Source organism: Dermacentor andersoni, chromosome 8 (genome assembly GCF_023375885.2).
Source record: "Dermacentor andersoni chromosome 8, qqDerAnde1_hic_scaffold, whole genome shotgun sequence".
NCBI lineage: Eukaryota > Metazoa > Arthropoda > Arachnida > Ixodida > Ixodidae > Dermacentor > Dermacentor andersoni.
The window spans coordinates 102,821,232-102,834,773 of NC_092821.1; the positions used below are offsets into that span (position 1 = coordinate 102,821,232).

Consider the following 13,542-nt stretch of genomic DNA (forward strand, 5'->3'; position numbering starts at 1 on the left):
TATCGTAATTACTTTTTGCATACGGACCCCACACCCCCTTTGCGTACTCCATCATCGGCCGTACTAGTGCCTTGTAAGCAAAACGTTTCAATTCTGGGCTGGCATTGCGCAGATTTCTCCGGAGTCTCCACAGCGCTTTGTTTGCCTTAGCACAAATGGAGTCCATATGTAAATTCAATCGCAGATATGCAGTTATCCATAAACCCAAGTATTTGTATTGTTCGACTCTGGCAAGCTCGTGATCGCCTATGGAGTACGGCCATTCTAGGAAGCTTTCTTTCCTGGAAACGCTAATTGCAACGGATTTTCCCGCGTTTAAATGCATCTGCCAAGTAATGCACCAGTTGTTTATCTTCTGTATGTTGAGGTTTAGTTCTGCTTGATCAGAAACAGATTTAAGTGGATGTTAAATTATGCAATTATCTGCAAAAAACCTTATAGGGACCGAAATATATTTAAGTAAATCGTTGATTAAAATCAAAAACTGCATTGGGCCCAAGACATAACCTTGGGGAACTCCAGAAATAACGTCAGTAAATGTATATTTCTTAATGTTGACTTGAACGTACTGCTTGCGAATGGAGAAATAGGAGGAAAGCCATTGGGTTATGTTTGGGTTTTTAAAGATAGCATTCGTTTTAGCAACAGTTTAGCATGGGACACCTTATCGAACGCTTTGGCGAAATCCAAAATTATTATGTCAACCTCACCCCGGGAATTTATTTCAGAGGCGAGATCGTGAACAAGCTCAAGGAGCTGAGTAGTTGTGGATGGGCCTTTCCGAAATCCAGTTGCTGAGGGTATATTATCTTGTGAACATCGAGATATGCCAAAAGATGTTTGGAGACAATATGCTGGAGTAGCTTGGAACAAGTATTTGTAAGTGAAATGGGACGGAAACTATTGCAGTCGTTAGTACTACCACCTTTGTACATGTGTATGATCCTAGCGTCTTTCCAAGCGTTGGCAAAGCAACCATGGGTATTGAGGAATGGAAAATAATTGTTAAATGCTTCGAAACCCAAAGTGCCTACCTATATAGGAATTCTTTTGGTATTCCATTAGGTCCTGCGCTTTTCTTTTTCTCGATTTTAGGGAGCAAGTTCAATACGCCTTCTGCATCAATCGCTATTTCTTCTACGGCAGGTGTGTCAGAAGCCTCATTAAAAGTCGGTACTTGTCCATCATCGTGGTTGAACACTGACGAAAAAAAAGCATTAAAGCTTTCAGCACGTGCTTGCAGGTCTTCTTTATCGGCACTAAGACTGGTTTGTGTATTTGGGATCGCGTATCTCCAGAATTTTTCTGGCGCTTCGTGTAAGAATTTCTTTAACTTATCATTATAAAAATTATCTTTCGATTTCTTAACAAGACGCCTAAATTGCGTGCTTATAATGTAAATGGTTCTCTTCCTCACAGGGCAAGTTTTTTTTGAGTGGGCTTTACGTTTCCGTTTCAGTTGCCATTTGGCATGGATCACTTCATGTGTTACCCAAAGATTTTTGTATGTATCTTTTTTTGGCGTGTTGGAATAAACATTTGAATGCATTCAGCGACCACCTGCGAGAAATAATCCCATAGACCATCCGTACCTGCATTCGATTATCGCAGGACAAGAAATGTATCGAAGGAGTTTTCAAACATTTTTACAACAGAGAAGTCATCGGCAGCCTCGAAATTCAAAACTGTATTTTTGTAATCACTATGCAGCTTGGCGGGTGCCATATCTAAGGAAAAGATAACCATCTTATGATCAGAGATACCTTCAATTACATCACAAGTTGTAACGTTTGCTTGCAGGGGCGATGATAGGAATACAAAGTGAAGAATAGAGAAAGCAGCCTTAAAAACACGTGTGTATTCTGACACAATTTGGCATAGGTTAAAACAAAAGGCAAGGTCCAAAACATGTTCACAATGTGCTACTTCGGTTCCTGTAATTTCATGTGAATCCCATTGAATATCTGATAAGTCGAAATCACCCAGCAAAATTATTTTGTCGTTATGGCGCATATTAGAATCCATAAAACATCCTAAGTTGTCAGAGTCGTAATAGGAGAGCAGGGGGTCTGTACATATCTCCAGTGTACACAGGGAGATCATTTATACGAATCTTAACCCATACCGCTTCAATAGCATCAAGATCTGGTAAGATTGAAACGCTATGTCTCTTTTATACATAATTGATACCCCGCCTCCTCTCCTGTCTCGATCTTCCTTATTAAGACGTAGCCTGGTGGTGTAACTTCCACATCATGTACAGTCGCGGACAGAATATTATGGACCATGAAATCTAAGAAAAAGCTGAATATCTCCGCAACCTCACAACGCAATCTGGTATTTGCATTTTGGACCTCGACTAGAATATGCTAACAACGTTGTCGTGGGCAGTTTTACTGGTTACTGCTACAGGCTGCTCGGGAATTGAACGTTTTCGGAGATCCCGTGGTACATTTTATTCTGTCCGCGACTGTACATCACTGTGAAACCATATCTCGGCAATTGCTAATATGACAGGATTTTGTTCAAGGGTTACACGTTCAATTAAATGGCTTTTATTCAACACGCTTCAAGTATTTAGGATTATAATTTTAAGGTAAACTGGTTGGAGTCTTACAGGACATTGGTGGTTGGGTTTAGCAGATGCTTTGTACCTGACCTATTCCTTGGAATTTTCATTCCAGGTGTATAGAGAATTGTTAATGAGCACTGTGTCATACACCAGTCTTACTTTCATTCCTTTCTTTCTTCCTTCTAGAGTTGAGATTCACGAGCTTATCCGTATTTCAGTAACTCGTTTAGAGTAGTCCTCACTAATGTTAAGGCGAGTGCCCTTTAACTTGAGACAATTCTCCAATAGTTTTGCTTTGTTCTGGTAATCTGACACTCGAATGATTACAGGGCAACCCTTGCCCGAAAATTTCTTTCCTAGTCTATCTATCTTTTCTATATAATTCAGTTTCTGATTAAGAGTGGACCCAAATATGTCGTCATTTCTTTTTCTCAGTTGGTCGTCGTCATTCTTGGGGCCTTCTTCTCTTACTCCTCTAATAAGAATCTTATTTTGTCTCCAGCTGTTTTCTAGATCGTCAGCCTGCCTACACAGAGCGCTCACTTCAAGATCGATCATATCAGTTGCATTCTAAAGTTTTTGCAGCCTGCCATGCGCTTTATCTACGCACTATAATTTATTCTCAATGGTTAGTGATCTGTTCTGTACTTCAATAATTGTGGACTCGGATGAAGCCTGTGTCTCTTGCATTTGCGAAATTTTAGACAGAATTTTTTTTTGCCTTTCTAATAGTTCCAGAAACACTGAGTACATAATAGGCCCAGGGCTTGTCTCAACATCCTCTGACAAGTAAAGCAACAGACCTGCTAGCGCAATATAGTCACTTATGCAGTTATATTAGTGTGTGGACCTGGCAACACAATTAAGCAAACATCGTCACTACAATACTCAAATTTCCAGCCACCAACCTGCACATCTAGTGGTGCATTTGGTGACATCTTCACGGCTTGGTTGCCGTGTCCACCACCGCTCGAAGCAATAGGCATCCCTTTTATAGACACTGGCGTGGCGCTGGCGGAGTAGATTGATGATGTCGCCGTGCCACGTAGTTGTGCGCAGCAGAGATGGTGCTCGTTATGCAGGAACCGTCATACCGGATTATTGGATATATCGCCACCATCGCTGCCCATGCCGAGCTTGAGCGATGTAGCAATGGTGGGACGTAGGAGTTCAAACAGGTCCGTGCAAAGCACCGAATAGCCCGTCGACAAAGCAAGGCATCCCTTCAAAACCTGCGCAAGTAGGGGTACATTAGGTGACATCGTCACGGCTTGGTAGCCGTGTCCAGTTGCATTTGCCACTTTCAATGAAAGAAAAGGGAAATCGATTGTTGATATGTGTATATAACCAGATACCTACATTACATTTAAATGTGTCGGATACTGTAAGGATATTATTGGCTTGCAATAATTTCTTGGCGTTGGTGTAGTATGAGCTAAAAGTTATGGTTTTGATTGCTGTATTCTGGATGATTTGTAGTGGCGCAGGATGAGGACTGTAAGTATTACCCCTTGTAATTATATAGTAGTTAATATGTGAATTAATGAATGCATAAGACACTGATAACAGAATACAAGGCGAAAGAAAGGGCCGAGCTCGAATGAGGATGCGTATACTATAAGACATCTTTCAACATTGAACAGTGCCTATTTTTTGCAGGCTCAGTGTAATTTTTCGTGCATTCATATACGCTTGCGCTTGAAGAATCAGTTGCAGCAATTTGTTTGGGCACCTCTATTCCTGTTTCGTTTTCAGCCGGCTCCCTTCGTCAGGTTCCCCTTGTAGAGCTACTTCCGCAGAGGTGGAAACCCAACAAGCGTTTTGGCAAACTTTAAGGAGTCTAAATATTGGCATATAAGCATATGGAATGTGTAAGCTGTTTCCGTACTGTTGAATTTTTCTTTCTTTTCCTGCTTTTCTCATAGTCAATTAACGATTTCGCTAAACAACAAGATGGTCACAGGCAGTCGATATGAACAACCCATTACTAGTGATGGAGGTGATGGAAGCGGGAAGGCAATTTCTGCACTCGGTTCATTCTTGAATCGAAGATTCTACAAGTCATTCTTGCAATGCTACGCCTCATATTTTGTTTCTATGGGCAATCCTAGATGGCAGTTTATTTGGAAGATGAAAATAAAATAAGTTTTTACTTTAAGCCTCATTTTATTGTTATAGGATTGACTAAACATCAGGGAAAAACCGCACGTAACTTAGCCCACTACACCAAATGGGACAACAGTTGGCGAGGGAACAGCTTAGGTGATACAACTTTCGCATGATTGCAACTAGTTGAAGCGCATGAGTTATATGTAAATTAATATAGATACACGCGCAAAGACGCATTTGAAAACAGTGCACTAGATGAACATAGTATTACGATATCATAGAGCGATGCTCAAGAAACGAGCCGCCGCGAGAACGACGATGAAGTTGGTCGGTGCGCTTGGCGCGAGCGAGTGTCGGCCTGGCTGCCTGGCTCCAGTGGAAATAGCCTGTAAATAGCCTCTTCTGTCTGTGTCTTTCCGCACGTAACATTCTGGTGGAGGGGCTGGGTATCGATCCCAGTACCTATCTGTGATTCCAGTACCTCTCTGGCCGCCTGCACCAAGACGCTGACAGCTTGTCGCGTTACCCTGTTGACGACTCTGACTCCTCTAATACTACCAGTGCTTCTTGCGTCATCTCTGTATCACAGCTGCTTCATTTCGCTGACGAGAAGCGCCATGACGCCTACATCAGAGCACTCATCGACCGTTTTGAGCACCCTCCGGCCGATGCTACTCTACGTCTCTTCGTCCACCGCGACGGTACTCTGTACCGTCGTAACCTTCATCCGGACGGCTCTGAGTTCCTACATGTAATATCTAAACACCTCCGCTCCACCATTATAGAAGAGCTCCAGGACGCGCCAACGGCAGGACATCTCGGCGTATCTCGAACCTATGACCGTGTACGTCGCCGTTTTTTCTGGCCGCGTTTTGCCCTTTCCGTACGACGTTACGTCGCCGCTTGTGAAGTTTGCCAACGACTCAAGAAGCTTTCCCAGCTCCCCGCTGGTTACCTGCAGCCGCTCGACATTCCTGCCGAGCCCTTTCATCGTGTCGGCTTAGACCTTCTCGGCCCATTTCCGGAATCTACATCAGGGAACAAGTGGGTTGCAGTCGCGGTGGACTACGCGACCCGCTACGCCGTAACCCGTGCTCTTTCGACCAGTTGCGCAACTGATGCTGCGGACTTCCTCCTACATGATATTATTTTGATGCATGGTGCTCCGCGTCAATTGCTAACAGACCATGGCCGTACGTTTTTGGCCAAAGTCGTCGATGACATCATGCGTGCCTGCTGAACACGGCATAAATTTACCACCTCCTACCGTCCCCAAACGAACGGCCTCACTGAGCGCTTGAACCGCACCCTGACAGACATGCTATCCAAATACGTTTCCGATGACCACCGTGACTGGGACCTGGCTCTACCTAAGATTACCTTTGCATACAACTCTTCCCGTCTCGAAACTGCTGGCTTTTCCCCCTTTTACGTCTTGTATGGCCGCGAACCAACGCTACCACTGGACACTGTGCTTCCGTCCGCCACAGCTTCAACTAGCGATTATGCCCGTGATGCAATCGCCCATGCTGACCACGCTCGCCAACTTGCGCGCGCTCGTCTACAAGTGTCTCAAGACAAGCAGAAGCAACGCTACGACTTCCGTCACCCTGATGTCCATTTTGTGCCCGGCAGCCTCGTGTTGCTTTGGTCACCTTCGCGTAAAGTTGGCCTATGTGAAAAACTCCTTTCTTGTTACACAGGTTCATATCGCGTGCTCCGCAAAGTGACCGATGTCACCTATGAAATTGTTCTAGCCACGCCCCCTACGTCCTCCGCTGTGAGAACCAGTGACATTGTCCACGTCGCCCGACTCAAGTCCTACAACTCTCCACGCACCTCGGATATTTAACAGCACCGTGACTGTGCTTTTGCCGCCGGGGGGGGGGGGGGGGGGGAGGTAGTATTACGATATCATCGAGCGATGCTCAATAAACGAGCCGCCGCGAGAACGACGATGAAGTTGGTCGGTGCGCTTGGCGCGAGCGAGTGTCGGCCTGGCTGCCTGGCTCCAGTGTAAATAGCCTAAATAGCCTCTTCTGTCTGTGTCTTTCCACACACAACAATATTGTTACAACACGAAATATTAACCGGGCCAGGCAGTGGCTCATGCTGTGGGACCCTGAAATGCAGAATTACTAAAGGAGCGCGGAGGTACCGGAAAAGTGCACTTAGTATATAATTCTGCGAACGTCATAAATGTTTTGTGGATGACAGCTGAAGCAGAAATATTATTCCTGGTGTAATAATATTCTCTTCAAATATTTTAGCCTAACAGAATATTTTAGCCACATGTATCCAAAGGATGCAAAATCTGACAACGCGAAACGGTCAAGATTTGTTATTGCTTTGACGCAAGTTTATCTATGTGTACGTGACATTGAAGGTAGTACGGTATCAATAGAGAAATGTTTTTTGATATAACAGCATTCCTTTCAAAAATTGAGTAATGTATATTTATTATTTTTCAGGGAAAGCATGCTATGTATGTTCAAAATTCCTAAAGGTTTCTTTACAACATCGGTCATGGACGTTTCTTGCTTCGTACGTGTTGACGATGCAGTAAAAATGGAAGTGAGTCAAGATAATTTGGTCAGATAAATACATGAAGTAAGAAGTGGTTGAAGAATTACCTTAGCTCTTAGAAGTAGAAAAATTCTGTGATGACAGAACAAGTAATTTACTCTGTTGACTTGCTATGTTAAATCGTTAAGCGTGCGTCTGATTAGGTAATTTCGAGATGATTACTCCAAGACATCTTTCGCTACCTACAGTTTTATACAGTCATGTGCGCACTTAGGCATAACATTCCAAAATGTAGAGAAATCCTAAGGCCAGTTTGGCTATACAGATGTCGCGGGAGAAAAGTAAGTGGAAAATACGGTGCGTAGCTTAAAGAGCGGAGTTGATATCTTTACTGAATAGAAGACATGTTCGCTAATTATTAATGAATTGAAATAAGCTAAATTGAATGTAGCGACTTTGAAGAGATTCCAATGATTGACCTCATGACGCTAATATTTAGTGATGCTTAGGGTACGTGGCTGTTTTTTTGTATTTATTTCACTGAGACTGCAGCCGCTAGATGAATGTTTCTACAAAGTGAAATCAATTTACGATTAGCTTTGTTATCAACATGCTGCACATGTTTTCTCACGATAACATTTATATAGAATGGGCAAGGTGACAGCAACACCGCAACCATGCTTAGACGAATTCTGCTCTTTGTGCAGTTTCTCTTCGGGTTCCTTGCTACTGCGGGCCCCCCTCCGGCGGTCCAGGATGCGTCGTCGATTCCGGAACAACGGATACAGGATTCATCTCGCCCGTGCCTGGTCTGCCCTGTCTTCTTTGGTGAAGATAGCCTTGGCCCGACTGCCGCCGATTTCAACTTATGTCCGTTCGACTACATAATCACGGACTGTCGAATGCTGCTGGTATCCAACGCTGTGACATCAGCGCCTGCGACTATAAGAGCAGCACCGCTGGCCGCTTTCTTCAGTGGGCAAGGTGACAGCAACGCCGCAACCATGCTTAGACGAATTCTGCTCTTTGTGCAGTTTCTCTTTGGGTTGTTTGCTACTGTGGGCCCCCCTCCGGTGGTCCAGGATGCGTCGTTGATTCCGGAAAAACGGATACAGGATTCATCTCGCCCGTGCCTGGCCTGCCCTGTCTTCTTTGGTGAAGATAGCCTTGGCCCGACCGCCGCCGATTTCAACTTATCTCCGTTCGACTACGTAATCACGGACTGTGCAATGCTACTGGTATCCAACGCTGTGACGTCAGCGCCTGCGACTATAAGAGCAGCACCACTGGCCGCTTTCTTCACTGGCCAAGGTGACAGCAACACGGCAACCATGCTTAGACGAATTCTGCTCTTTGTGCAGGTATGTCACTTCAATAATGCTTACTGCATTCGATCTGACGACCCCTTTTTGTTGCTGCTGCCTTGCCCACGATGCTTCAATTCCTGTTTTGCGTACATTTCGAAAGAGCTTGTGCATCTTGTTAGTAGCCTTTTGTTGAGTGGTGATGTTGAGACGAACCCAGGGCCTCCTAGAAGGAACCCTCAAGCCAACACAGAGCTAAGCTCGCAGTCCGGATGCGCCCCTACCCTCGATAGGTCGTCAGCAGCGGTTTCTGACACTCACAACGTTGGTGATATGTTTGCTCAGCTCCTCGCTGGCCAGAACCGAATTGCGCAAGATATTGCTAATCTTAAAACTTCCGTTGACTCCCGTTTCAAGGCCTTTGAAAGCCGTATAGCTTCACTTGAGTCCTCCTTCTCGGCCTCTGGCTCTGCGTCTGATGACGTGCAAAATAAAACTCTGGCATTAACAGCCACAGTGAACAGGCTTGTCACGCAGAAGGATGAATTCGAAGCATGTCTCATTCAAAGCAACTTCAAGGTTGTTTCTTCACTTATCGAGGACTCAGACAATCGCATGACCGCAGCGGATAACGCCCCTGCGGTCAACGACCTGTGCACCAAACTACAGGCAGAGGTTACTTCGCTTTCGACAACAGTGACACGGCTACTTTCCAAAAATGATGAACTAGAAAACAGGTCCCGTCGCAACAATATAATTCTACACGGTCTTGATCAACCGACTGGCGAAACTCACGAAACATTATTAGCTAATGTTTCACGGCTATTTTCTGAGACATTGATGATGCAATGTCCGCCCATTGAACGGTGTCACAGGATTGGTCGGCCTCGGGAAGGGCACCGGCGCCCGGTAATAATGAAGATGTTGAGTTTCCAGGAAAAGCTTCAGATCTTCAAAAATGCCGCTTAACTCGTAAATTCTGATCTGCGCTTCACAGATGACCTGTCTTCAAATGTGAGATCTGTTCGCAAAAAGCTCTGGGAGGCCTCCGGTTCATTTCACGACAAAGGTTTTGTTGTAAAAATGTGCTATGATCATGTCTTTATTAACAAGATTCGCTATTGCTGGGATCACTTGTCTAACTCAACGGTGAAATCTTCCAGTAATTCCTTTCGCTCCTCATCTGTGCCTTTAGTTAACAACTGTGCCGATGCTAGCAGCCATACTGTATCACCGTCATCGCATCTTTGACCAGCTCCCACATCGCTTCACTGCCTTCGTTTACTCAATCTTAATGCGCGAAGTATCACCAATAAATTTCCTGTCTTCTTATCTCTTATTCACTCGTACTGTCCTCACGTTGTTGCTATCACGGTAACATGGCTACGCAATGGGATTTTTGACTCGGAATTCACTCCACCGTACTATATCGCAATTCGGACGGACAGACGGAACAGCAAGGGGGGCGGCGTCGCCCTTTTGCTTCGGTCTGATCTTAGGTTTTCCGTTCTTCCAGCTCCTATAGATACGGAGTCGGCCTGGTGCAAATTTTACTTGGAAAAAACGCATTTTGGTAATCGGCGCTTTCTATCGCCCCCCGGGAACAACGGTGGACTCGCTTGAAGCAATCAAAACGTTCATGCACATGCACAACCTAGGTCCTTCCAACTTTATTTGTCTGAGCGGCCCTCTTTATCGTCATGCGGTCATGATGGCTCTTTCGATAAAGAACTTTTGAATTTTAGCCTGAATTTGGGGCATACTCAGATTGTTTGCGAGCCTACCAGGCAGAATGCTCTTTTGGACTTGGTCTTTCTTAGCTCGAACCTCACCGCGAATGATTACACGTGTGAAGTGGTAGAAGGAATTTCTGATCATAAGGCTGTTTTTGTTTCCCTTCCGTGCATTGTTCCTAAACCATCCTTCGTTCTTACTACATTTCGCGATTTCAATCACGCTGACAACACCTCTATTTTGGATGCATTGGCTGATGCCTTCGACACCTTTGAAACACTCAGTATATCAAGTGACGTGAATGTTCGCGAGACATATATTGAAAATATTGTCATGTCATGTATCGAACACTTAATTCCCATCAAAACAAAAAAGAAAAATACTAAAATCCCTTGGACGAAGAGAGATATACTACATCTTTCACGTCGTGTTCGCAGGCTTAGACGCTTGAAGGACTCCCATAACCCCGTACACACTGCTAGGTCAGCTAAGTCGAAGGAGGGTCTTTGTACAGAAACCAAATCAGCCAAAGATTTTTTTATAGCGTGCAGCTACCGCTTGTGTTGAAAAGTAACCCGCATAAATTCTAGGGATCCATTTTTCCTCGTGACAGCTCTTGTACATCCTTATGTGTGAAGAACGAAATGACTAGTGATTCACTATTAATCTCCAACGCCTTCAACGCATACTTTAAGTCCGTTTTTACTTGCGATAATCATTGTTCCTCCTTGGCCCATTAATGATATCCTAGCACAGAAGGTGTCCTAAACCTCATACTAAATCTTGATACAAAGAAAAGTGAAGGGCCTGATGGAATCCCGAATTTGTTTCTCGTTCGGTATGCCTTATGGACTTCACAATACCTTACTCTTATCTTCAATAAATCACTAACTTCCGGCATAGTACCTTCATCAAGGAAGATGGCTAAGGTGCTTCCGTTACATAAGTCAGGTAGTAAGCAGCATCTTTCTAACTACCGGCGAATATCTTTAACACCATATTCATGCAAAATACTAGAGCATATAATATACAAACACATTATGGAATTCCTTGAATGAAATAAGGTTCTCTCTAATGTACAACATGGATTCAGACGCGGTTTTAGCACCATAACACAATTTGTCGAGTTCACGCATGACATAGGTTCTAACCTGGATAAGGGATTTCAAATTGACTATATTCATAGATTTTTCCAAAGCATTCGATACCGTACTTCACTCAAAACTACTGTCCAAACTAAATGCCATTCTTAACAGCCCTCAATTAGTGAACTGGATAGAAAGTTTTTTGTCTCACCGCACTCAATTCGTAAGCTTTAACTCGATCAATTCTTCGGTGGTGGATGTGTCATCAGGCGTCCCTCAAGGCTCGGTCCTCGGACCTCTACTTTTGTTACTATATATTAATAATTTGCCACGCGAGATATCATCGAAAATTCGAATGTATGCAGATGGCTGCGTATTGTATGACATTGTTTCATCTCCCTCTGAGCATCTTCGCCTTAGTGAATCATTCGTCAGATTTTCTACATGGTGTGAAACATGGCTAACGAATATTAACTTCCGTAAGACTGTCGTTATGTCCTTCCCTAATAAATCTAACCCGTTCCTTTTCAGCTACACATTGAATGATAATTTAATTCAATGCGTTTCTGAATATAAATATCTTGGTCTCACGTTCACCACTAACCTGTCCTGGTCAAAGCAAATTGATTCCATTACAACTAAAGCTCTACAAAAGCACGGTTATTTACGTCGTACTCTGTCTAATTCTCCGCGCGACAATAATTACTATTATATAAAACTATTGTTCACCCTATGCTTGAGTATGGTGGTATCGTTTGGAATCCCTACAAGCAGTACGAAATAGACAGAGTTGAGGCCATACAAAGGAAAGCCATTAGATTTGTCTACCGACGTTATGACCACCAGTTCTCGCCATCGTCAGTCATGTCCTCACTCAACCTGACATCTCTCGCCGAACAGCGACATGTTAATTCTTGAAAAATTTTTCATGGCATTATTCACTCATCTTGTAGCCTCTCCAGTAATGAATACATCACCTTTGCAAAAATCTCTTCTAGTAGGAGACATCACGCGCTTAACATTACACCATTTTTTGCACGCACTAATACTTTTAAGTATAGGTTTTTCCCTAAAACAATTGAAACATGGAATTCGCTACCAGGAACCAACGGTTCTCTCCCATTACATGAATTCTTCTCTGTATTCCCTCAACACTGCGCCTAAACTTTATTTGTTGCCTATTGTATTTCTTTCTTGTATTATAGTATATTATCCTTTCATGCTATAGCCCCAGCAGGGGCTGCAGTATGTGTAAATAAATAAATAAATAAATAAATATCTTTGAAGGACGAGCTACTGATCTTGGTCGATGAAATCTAGAGCACAGATATTTATATAATAACTGGGACAATTGGACTCAGCAATTATTCAAGCCGGCCACATGGCTATATATATAGTGTTATTCCATTTATTAAGCCAGCTGCTGTAAAAAGACAAAACGTTTTCAGAGGTCAGAGCGTAGGAAACAAAAGTTTGACGCTATAAAAGTTCCCAAGCAGAGAGCAGGTGTTTGAAGGCAACCTTATAAGTATGCGAACACAGCCAGGGACGTCATTATAACCAACAGCAGAGGCCCCCAGTTTATAGTCTACGTAGGATCTGTACTTTCTTTCCTTTTTTTCTCTGTCATTTCGCGCTGCCCACGTCCATATACATACTGAACTCGCCCATCAAACCGCCGTTGTGAAGCAACAGAGCCACTGACAAGGTTTGAAACTCTGCATCTTTTTCTTCTTTACAACAAAAGATACCGTATATTTAGTAAAGTTGTTCTTCGCTTTCTATGCACTTCATAAATAATTGTGTGCCGTGTCATGCGGTGCCGCAAGCCTTAGGGAAATCACAGGGGTTCCTAGCAATTACTAAGGATTGGTTTACACTTCAAACCATGTTAGATGTAAATGCTAATAACTACAACTCACAAGAATGTAGTTCACGAAATATGTGCTGATAATTTAGCAAAAACAAACAACCGACGATTACGATCCTCCACAATGCGAAATCAGACCGCAGCTATATACGTGCTTTCATTTCGCGATATATAGGCAGGCCGGGGCAATCTGTCTCGTGTGGCACATGGCAAACGTAGAGCAGTGTGGCGCCACTGCCGTGCTAATCAGGAGATCGCGATAGGCTGCATGTGGGCAACGCGTGGGCGCAATTTACAGCAGCTGCCACAGACAGGCCTCCACTCATGCAGCGCTTTCTTTGT

The 13,542-nt window shown here is 43.8% G+C and overlaps 1 protein-coding gene across 1 annotated transcript in view; it reads left to right on the forward strand.

Moving 5' to 3' along the window:
* Window positions 1-12,908: 12,908 nt before the first annotated feature.
* LOC129384353 (uncharacterized) overlaps window positions 12,909-13,542 on the forward strand; it is a 49,312-nt gene continuing 48,678 nt past the window's right edge. The window contains exon 1 of the mRNA XM_055069725.1: window positions 12,909-13,038. The gene's annotated coding sequence lies outside the window, so the exon portion shown is untranslated. The remainder of the gene's footprint in view (window positions 13,039-13,542) is intronic.